Source organism: Oreochromis niloticus, linkage group LG22 (genome assembly GCF_001858045.2).
Source record: "Oreochromis niloticus isolate F11D_XX linkage group LG22, O_niloticus_UMD_NMBU, whole genome shotgun sequence".
NCBI classification, from domain to species: Eukaryota; Metazoa; Chordata; class Actinopteri; order Cichliformes; family Cichlidae; genus Oreochromis; species Oreochromis niloticus.
Window position 1 is genome coordinate 7,217,473 of NC_031985.2, and position 10,383 is coordinate 7,227,855.

A 10,383-nucleotide genomic window follows, 5' to 3' on the forward strand; every position below is an offset into this window, starting at 1 on the left:
AATAACAGAAATACAGTGAAATAAGTGAACAATAAAGATTGTGAAGTCATTTGTCGTCCAGAATTTGTTCTATTATACTGAATATTGAAATGCTTTTTCAAACTTTGAAATTTCCAGCTTATTTTATCATTTATTATTATACCAAGAAACGTTTGCAATTTGTCTATGGTTGAGTAACTAAGAATCCAGATACAGGTATTAAAAGTCTACAGGTAGCAGATTCCACTGATGATTATTTAACAGAAGGGCTCACAAAATTAGAAACATTGGGTAATATATAAATATGTATATAAAAAAGGTTTTAATAAAGATGTCTCACACAAATGGGTCCCTAATGTTAAAGGTGTTCTGAATTGGTCACTTTTCAAAGGTTTCCAATAAATCCAACACGTTCTCACTCCCAACTCGTCAAATGTGTGACGCATGGTCAGGCTCCCTCTGCTTCACGCGCAGGGTACCCCCCTCGCCTCCAGAATTGACGTGCAGGGTCCTCTCATTGAATACTATAGAGCTCCCTAAACGTTGTTTATTGACGACAAGAGATTGCCGCGGAAGAGCCTGTTGTCCGTATATTTATCGCGTATATTTATATATTTCCGAAATCACGTTACAGGCTATTACTTTTGTATCGTTTATTGCGTTTATGGAGTGAGTGATGTATGCTGGGTAATGGCACAGCTAGCGACTGGGTGACTTTATTCACCCGCTTCGGATGTTATCAGTCCATCAGGCGTTATCAGCAGACATCAGTCCCATAGATATGGGCCATCTCCACCTGCTAGATTGTTCAGAAGGTTGTTATCATCCATCCAGATGGAGGATCACTAACAGGAGCGTGGGAAGACTCCAGAATTCACTCCGGCTGGAATCCGGTGGATACAGCAGTGTTACAGGTAAGGCCATTTAAACGCACAGCATTTATAAAATGACTATTAAACGTCAGCGAGTGTCAATAATGTTAATGTGGTTATGTTAGTAATACAGCGAGTGCTAATATAACAGCTTTAAGATGCATTTGTAGATATTATTACGTGTTTTACCGTCTTTATGGTGTTAGCTTAAAGTTACGGTGTAAACGTTAGCTTATATTGTAGTAAAGCTATTATGTTAGGACAGAAATATTAGCTTCTGTCATGACTGATGAAGTTACTAGTTAATAAAGTTTGCAGTAAAGTGATTAATCGCAGCCAAAGACTGACAGTAAATATCTCGATTAGCTTCAATGTATCTGTAATAAATATGTGCAAGTTTCAGTGCTTCGTTTAAACTGTATGATACTTATACTGACCCAGGGTCAGTGTAAAATACAATCCTAGCTGTGTGAACAAAGCCTGGCTCCTTTAATCCTGCATGACAAACCTCAGGATGCAGGTTATTATGACTCTTTCCTGCTGGCACACCTGTCACACCTGAGAGTCAGCTAGAAACTTACAGTGACGTGGACATCATGCAAAGACTGCCAGACTCTGTAATACTGTAAATGATCAGTGACTCAGGTTAACACTAAACTTTAAACAGTACCTCTGTGTCTCTGTGTGTGCTGAACATCTGGAATCAGGATTGAGTCAGGCTGCATCAGCTGAAGCTGTTATATGTAAATATCAGTATTTTTTATTCAGGTGTGGGGAAAATACGCAAGACTGCAGTGAAGCGATGTACCAGATTAATCCCTGGCCAAAGGTATCGTACTTACATCAGACTACTGATCCAGCCACATCAGCCTTTTGTGAGGTCTGTTTAAAGTAGACTTAAAATGAACTGCAGGTTCCTGAGAGGTGGACTGTGAGCACAGAAACACATGTTCATACATACAGCTGCAGCAAGCTTACATTAATTTTAAATAGATTTGTTACTCTGACGTCTGTCTCTGTGTTAGTCCTCTGACAGACTATTATTTTCTATTATTCTCATTTAAAGTATTTAAGTGCTTATGCATTTGCTTAGTTGTGACACTGTTATAGACTGATCAGTGAAAGTTTCTAAAACTAGATGAACTTACTTCAGCATCAGCAGTTTGAGAAAACAACTCCCTTTACAGGTGCTGATAAGGCCAAGGGCACAAAACAGCTTAACCATTGATCCGTTAGGTTTCATAGCGAGGCGCGTGAAGTGTGGTATGATCAGTTTGTAACTTCCTCCCTTTTTCTTGGAATGCATAAAGGAGTGGGAGCACGACTTCTGTGGCAGAGCTGACATGACTGTGAACTGTGATGTTTGATGTGTGTTGGCTCTCCTGCGCGCAGTAATAAATAGCTGGATCACAGCTCTTTCTATGTTGCAGACTTTATTTACAAAATTCCACAACACCCCCCACCCTCCCACTGTGAACTGAATATTCAGAAGAAAATGAATGGATAGACTGACATTTGTTTAAATACTTCTAGAAATCTGAGCTGTTGGTGTGGCAATAATATTAGAGCTGGCAATCTTTCTTACTGAATCTCTACTATCAGTCATGTTACCTGAGATTAATTCTATGTTTACCTGACAGCCTGGACAAATGTGCTGTGTGAAGAATGTAAATCAAATCAGATCTTAACTGCTTATATTTAAGGAGCCTGGTCATATTTAATTGTAATATGAACCAATGATTTTTCTGATTGCTGATTCTAAGAGAGTCTTTGTGGAAATCCTGTTTGGCTTTTTGTCATTTAATTCTCTTTTCTGTTTGCCAGAACAGTTCTTCACAGTCGCTGTCCACATGGGTCAGTGGGACCAAGCAGCACTCTGCTAATGTGTGGACTCTGACCAGCAACATCCAGCAAGACCCAAGCAGCGTTTTCTATCTCCCAGCTGGAGTTTTTTTGTTTGTCTGTGACTGGAGAGTCAGATTTTTGTTGAGGCTGGAGGAACAGCCTCACACTTGCAGAGGTAAGTCAGTTTGCAGAGATCCCTCCCACCCTGGCTTTTATGTGCTAGATTTCATATCTGAAATTCAATTCAGTTCAATTCAATTTTATTTATATAGCGCCAAATCACAACAAAAGTCACCTCAAGGCGCTTTATATTGTACAGTAGATAGCACAATAATAATAATAAATACAGAGAAAGTGAAACAGTAATATTTCAGTGACTGCTGCTTATACCACAGGTTAATACACTCTACTGATCCCTGATGGGAGCATCATCACCTCTGCCAACAAAGAAGCCTGGTGGATGTTTGTTTGCAGTCTGATGATGGGACATCATGCTCTGCATCTTCAAAGTTTGTCTCTTGATTATTATTCATACACAGTAATGTGAAGCATGCTCATATCTAGTATAACTGAACCAACCTGGTGCTCTTCATTTATGGAGGCTGTTGAGTCTGAATGTTGGATGTTGTGTATCTCGTGTTCTCTGGGCTTTGTTGTCCTCAGTCTTTTTGCAGGATCAGAAAACAAAACCAGAATGACCGTAAATGTTTCTTCTCCAATTGGATGATGATAAGACCGTGACATGGGATGCCACCTTTAGTCTTGTGATGAAGCAAAGCTCAGGAAGAAGTATGATTAAATGGTACCCACATGTGTGCTGCTGAGAAGGATGTACAGGGGCACCTGCAGCCAAATCCAAGTCTCCTCAGGTTAGTTGTAGTTGCAGAATGCTTTAGGACTGAGACAGCTGAGGCATCAAATGTTTGATTAAACGGATGAAAAAGAGAAGTTTCTTCCCTATAATTATCATTTTTTAAAATCTGTAGCAACTTCAGGTCTGTCAGTGTGCTGAGGTCACAGAAACAAGAAAAGCAGCTTCAGACTTCAGAGTGTTGTTTACAGTTTTCTGTCATCATGATCTCCCCTGAAGTTTATCAAGCAGTAAGTCCACAGTACTGTAATGATGATTCTGACTTTGGTCACAGTTGCATAATATTTTAATAATATACAATTATTTTTTGTAATTCATATTGTTTATGTTAATCAAAATTTTACTTTGTGAAATTTGTATTTGAGAATGAAGAATGTGGCAATATATTTTGGTTCAATATTTAATTCATTCAGTTGCAATTATTAAATAAAAAAATAAATATATATTCTTATAATTTATATATATATATATACATATATCTGTATTAGTTTTAATACATTAATTTGACACCTGTTTTGAAAATACCATATTGTATTCATACAAAATCAGTTTGGTATCATTGTTTGTCTGATTGCTGAAACTAAGAGCTACTTTGATCTATTTAGATCTAAAGTATCCAAAGTTGAGCTCTGATGTTTCTTCACCCTTGTGTGTGTGATATCTGATTTCCTACATGCTGGCAGAGGAGCAGTTTGTGCTCACAGATGGTGACGGTGTGGAGAGACGGTGGTGTTTCCTCAGAAGAACTAGCAGAGTCACAAAGGGCACGAGTCCTTCTCACCACCTTGACTTGCTGACTGATGCTCGTCTGCACTGCACAGAGGAAATCAACTGACCGAGGTTTGTCCAGTGACGTGTTATGAAATGTATATTTGTTTTATGCTTTCAGATATGTTTTTCTTGGCAGAGGCTCTGCAGAGGTTAGACAAAGCAGAGAAAACATGTGCTTTACATTTTACTGTGATTTACTGGGATGTTTGTTGCCTGATGTTTAGCAGGAATGGAGGAATGGAATCAAAGGGAGATGTTTTTACTGTTTTTCTAATGATGTAAGTAAATCTTCAATATTATTTATTTGCTTGGTTATATTAGGAGTGTTTCTGAGTGAGGGAGAGAGGAGTCATCATCCAGGTAAAGTGACGTGGATCAGTGGATACACTTGTCTCCCCTTTAAAGGAGATACTCTTAGAGAGAGACGATCTGAGTCATCCTTAAATGTTAGTGCTTTCAAATACACAAACATTTTTAAAGGACAAAAATTAACATCCAACTTTGACTGTAACACAAAATAAATCTTTGCATGTGTGTTTTCAAACTCTCAGATGGGCAGGATATCAGTCTTGGACTGTCTAACCTGCCGGAGCAGTACTCCACCACACGTGAGCATGTTCCTGCAACATTCAGCATCTGATCCTTGTTCATCTGTGTGCTGCTGCTTTTGGTAAGTAGAGTTACCTAACTACAGTAACTCTAAACACATGCCATTCGTTTCTAACGGCCTGGTTACTTCCTGTCAGTTATTTTAGAAACCATGGGGTCACCTGACCTAACACTGTTTCTTCTTCTTCCCCTTAATGTTGAAGTGTCAAATGTCAAACAGCTGGAGAGGAAACTACACCAGTGTACTGGGATGTTTCACCAACACGTGCCAGATGCTGTTTCTTCATGGTGACATCACCAGAGACAGTCCCGCCCATCTCAGGACCTCGCCATTGATCATAATGATTACAATGATGACAGCGAGCGGAACTAAGACTGTAAAAATCCACGACCAGAATGTTTAGATGCTTTCTAATTATTCATGAATACTGAGAGCCTCTTTCTGTGTTTTGTCTGTTTTGTTTTTTTTTACCTCATTTGTTACTAACAAAGTTCACCAAACTCACACAGTTTACATTCTGTATGTTTCCGTCTTTACCAGCCACAGTCTAAATGCAATTAAGAAAATAATCCTTAGCAATCGTCATTTTTCTCTTTTGTAATTGATGATAATTCAGTGAATATACTGCGCTGCTTCCTTTTATTGCGTCTCATATTGCTTTAAGTTTTTCAGTGTACAGTTATTTTTTTACTGCTGTTTGAATTCTCTGTATGTTTGACCCTGTAGACTGTTTAATGGACTGCTTGTCTTCCTGTTTGTAACCGCCGCCTGTTTTTGACTAAAGATTTGGATTTCTGACTTTAACACAGCCTCTGCGTGTCCTCCCTTTGTGTCCTCTTCCTCTGTGAATGTGTTGCATGTGTCACAGATTCATTTTATTAACAGCTTTCCCACAGTGAGTTGCATCAGCATTCACTCACAGCACATTGCAGAAGGATTCAGATTAATACAGTGATCTTTTAGTCAGAATTATCCTGACAGACTGCCACTGTAAATTATCTTTCATCGGGTAAATTTTAAAGTTCAGTATTTCAAAGCAGGAGTTATGAAGAATCATATTGGCATTAGGACTGTAACAATATGTACTTACAAAGTCAAAGTTTTTTTTAATTATGTTAGAATATTGGAAGAGAATCAACTTTTAGTGTTTTCTGCATATTAATTATACTGAAATAGAGATGGTGACCCTAACTGTACAGAAGTATACTAAACAACTGACAATCTAACAAGCATTACTGGCCTGAGCCATCATGCACAGTGAGTCTGATCCTGTGCTGTGAGAGTCTGATAAGCATGTTTCTGGTCAGTTTGGAAGAAATAACATCACAATGTCGATCTTTTTTTCAATATTCCTTTTACAACATAAACTGATCAAAGCTACTTATGTTCACAGCATGTAATAATGCTGAGAGACCACGGCATTGTGGTCTGTTGAGCTAGGGTTAGGGTTAGCAATCCAGACATATGTAATCAATACTACTCTTGCTGGATATAACAAACGCCTAGGAATTTGCATTATAATTCATGAAATATTCATATTCAGTATCAGTCATTTTATATTATAACCACGTATCCACCCAGGCTCATGGTGGGGCAGGGCTCTGTCCTGGGATGCTTGAGTGAAAGGTAATGTACACCCTGACCAGGTATGCAGTCAGTCAGAGTTGTTTTCAATATTTGGTTAAAAAATATGAGTGAAAACAAAAATCCAACTAGGATTCTTGCATATGATGAAAGAAGTCTGTCTTTGACTGTATTGTCCAGCTGATCCATCAAACCCCCAGCAGGTAAAAAACCTTATTCATGACATAACACAGTAACAATGTAAAAAATTAAACAGCAACAGTCTAAATGTAAAGTGCATTTTAAACTCCTCTTCAATAAATTATATGGATGTGCAGTGAGTCATTCAGGACTGTAAAACGTGAACTACAGAACCGAGTCTTCATCATTAAATCTCTGGTTGCTTAATTTTTCTATCCTATATCAGATACTTTAAAGGTTTTAGTAAAGTTGCATTCTCATGGTGAGGCAAAGTGCTTTATGTGTGTGTGCGTGCGTTTCATGAACGGCTATAAAATGCCTTTAATTACAGAACAAAGCGGGGTTTGAGTTCGAGTTACGGCAGATTGGCGCTACTTCTAAACGGAACGCAGCCTTCCTACGGCGGACAGCTAATAACAGGAATCGGACGCGCGGTCCACCCTAGTCCACAGCAACCACCATAGCAACAGCCTAGCATGACTTTAAAAACATATTCTGTCTTCATAACTATCAAAAACGTGAAATGATTTGCAAAGCGTGAAAGTGTTACAGCTGCAGAGAGCTATGGCGGTATCTTTGGAAGCTGTTTACATAGCTAATAATATACGATGTAACCATGGAAACAGTCAGTCACGTGAGCTAGCGGTGCACGTTTACTACAGTGAATAAGGTGATTGCGTGCACAGCGTCCACACGCTGCACAGGGTAAAGACATTACTTCAATACTGTTTTATATTTATGTATATTTGCCTTCTGCTGACCATCACCTCAGGTTCACCATTACAGGTTCAGCATACAAATGCACACTGTCTAAATATGAACACATTAAAAAAAAAAAATCATGTCTCACAAATAAGCACAGCTTTTCATGTTTGTCATTATAGTTTTATTTGTAAGAAAATTGTGAACTCCATATTGTGTATCTAATCAAAGAACATTTGACAAGTCTGAGTCATTCCTTTGCCCTATGAGAGCTGGAATAAATATATATCCTGACAATTACAGTTGAGCAAACTTCAGTGAAATGTTGAAACAGCAGAGACAGGTAGAAATGGGATCAGATTAATCTTTGCTTAGTCAGACACCTCCTGTCCATAGTATTAAAAAACAAACAATAGCACGATCCGTGTGATTTTGCATCCACTTCCAAATCGTAGTCAAGCAGCCCAGTCTCATAAATAGGTAACAGAAATGTCTGTAATGTAGACATGTACAGTGTAGTGTTGCATTAAAAGATCATAAAGGAAACACTAACATTTATGTGAAACTAATTTTAATAAAAAATGAACAGATGCTCTATAGATTTAAAAAGAAAGAATCTGAAAACAACACTTTTTTTGGTCTAAGTGGTCAAAGTAGAAAACAGAACTGATGTTCAAGAACAAACTGTAGCTGCACTAATATTACACATCTCGATTGTTGTGGTGAACAGACACCTTGCTTTTAAAACCACATGCAGTGTGTGACCATGACTGTTCACTGAGACCATGAACGCCACTTCGCTGAAGTCTTCTTCTTCTTCTTCTTCTTCTTCTTCTTCCTGCCATCAGAATGGAAGCAGACAGAGCACGAGCTGCTTTGATCTACTGAAAGGAAAAAGCAGAACATATGAGCTGAAACCATTAAGATAGAAACAATCGTTTAATGCAGTGTCTCACGTAGCTTAGCCTGCTGCAACTGTTGATACAAGCTCAGTACAGTTAACACACAGTGTCGGGGAACTCCAGTATGGGAACTAGTGGCTTTAGGTTTGTAGTCATTTAACTTTCATCCATTCATTCATTTAATTCAGGAGGAAGAAATGTCAGGTTGGTGCAGGCTGGTTACATGCATTTGGTCCCATGCTGTCTCTAACTAAATGACTTGGTTCACTTTATGGCTGGGCTGTATGTGGGGTTATATCATGTTATTTGGGCAGGAGTACCTGTCTCTGTTAGGCTTAGAAAGTTTCTCCATAAGCAGAGCTTCTAACTCTTATAGCTTTTAGCACATCTGTATCTGTGCAGGTTGACAGGTTTTTGATGGCTCTTTTTATCCCACACTGGTTGTGAGTGTGTAATGACCCCCACTAGTTCTTTTGGGTTGCAGTTAACTTGGGAGGAAGGGGTGGGTCTGCCAGGACTAGATGAATAACAGTTATCTGGGATACATAACTTTCATAATGCATGCAGATATCTCTATCAATTAAACCTGGTCTGAGGGCTGCCATTTTTTACATTCAGTTGTTTCTCTTAGAAATGTTGGATCTAAATAATGAACGTGTTACAGTTAAAGTGACACTGGTCAGTGTAAATGGCTCATTGGGACATAGAAACCTTTAAATTAAATACCATCACCTGATATCGAGTGTCAAACAATATCAAAGCTGTAAAAGCTGTTTACAGTCAGAATTTATAAAACTATGATTGTAAATAAATTCAAACTAGTGAGCTTTTCTCTTTGTGCTGAATATCAACACTGTGACTTCTTAGACTGTAAGCTTCACTTCAGCACAGTTGTAGAAGCCGTCACTCCAAATGTCTTTTGATAACAAGAAAAAAATACCTTTTCAGTCCACGGCCTGAAGTTCTTCTCCAAACATCTTCTGCCATCGGCTTTGTCTGCTGGTTTGAAGACAATAAACCACAAAAAAGATGATTTAGTCACTTTGTCTGTATCATGCAGCTCAGTGTGTTGTGTAACAATGTAGAATAGCCGTTGTTATCCCTCTGCTGTGTCAGTAGGATTGTACTGTACAGCATCTCATTGATATGTGAGGAATGCTTATGTAACACGATAACAGACGTCTGGTCTTACATCATTATAATATAATGGGCAGGAGATGTTTAGATATTTTTTATATTTATATTACATTTTATAGCTGACAGATATTACTAAATAGATAGAATTTACTAAATAGCTGGATGAACATGTAAAATATGTCCATCAATACAAATTGTCATGACAGTCACTAGAATAAATTCAACTGGACACTCAAAAGACGTCCTTAAATGTCCTTTAAGTGGCAGAACAAACAAACAAACAGTTAATCGCTTACTTGAGATGAAATCTGCTCAGCTACTTTGAAAACAGCTTCTAACAGGTTCCTCCTTTAACAGGATGACTTCTCAGGGGTAAGGCCATCATCCAGTCCAGCAACCTTTATGGTTCTGCTTTGATTCACCAGGAACTATTAGGGAAACCTTTCAGGCATAACCACACACATTTATGAACATGTTCCACAGTCTTCCAGTTTGATTTTCTCATCCTGTGGACAACAACGTACAGAGATGCAGGTTTATTGTTAACTTTTCTAAGGTTTCTTTACTGAACACATCCAGCTGCAGCTCCACTGTGATCCTGAACTGGATAAGCACTTAAGAAAGTGTGTCAATAAATGGACAAACATCAGGTTATTATATTTATCCAAACAGACGGGACCAATAATGCTTCACTGAGTTAGAGACTTTAACAGACTCTTCTATGTAAGAATGTCTCGTGCTGATGGACCTGCAAACTTGACAACAAAGGTTTTTCAGACTACATGTAGCTGTCCTCTATGTCAGCTAACACATTTACATTTATGTCACACTTATTTCTGCTTTCCCATTTTATAATTATTACTTACATTTTGATTAGATACCTTGAGTTTGTAAATGATCAGATTACATAATTGGAATACAATGTATCCA

The 10,383-nt window shown here is 38.2% G+C and overlaps 2 long non-coding RNA genes across 6 annotated transcripts; one reads left to right on the top strand and one right to left on the bottom strand.

Annotated features, from left to right (window-relative positions):
- The first annotated feature begins 633 nt into the window (after positions 1 to 633).
- On the top strand, positions 634 to 5,731 carry LOC102080977 (uncharacterized). Of its 5 annotated transcripts, none has more exons than XR_003215984.1 (9): positions 855 to 893; positions 1,620 to 1,680; positions 2,676 to 2,871; positions 3,092 to 3,565; positions 3,683 to 3,797; positions 4,251 to 4,407; positions 4,660 to 4,784; positions 4,890 to 5,008; positions 5,151 to 5,731. It is a non-coding gene; the product is annotated as an uncharacterized LOC102080977 (long non-coding RNA). The 5 variants fall into 5 exon arrangements; XR_003215985.1 differs by lacking the exon at positions 3,683 to 3,797 and having other exon boundaries at positions 3,092 to 3,205; positions 3,360 to 3,565; XR_003215981.1 differs by lacking the exon at positions 3,683 to 3,797.
- A 2,512-nt stretch (positions 5,732 to 8,243) lies between these two features.
- LOC109196549 (uncharacterized) lies at positions 8,244 to 9,895 on the bottom strand. The gene is made up of 3 exons (XR_002057992.2): positions 9,750 to 9,895; positions 9,257 to 9,315; positions 8,244 to 8,298 (listed from the first exon to the last, which is right to left on the bottom strand). It is a non-coding gene; the product is annotated as an uncharacterized LOC109196549 (long non-coding RNA).
- Between the last annotated feature and the right edge of the window lie 488 nt (positions 9,896 to 10,383).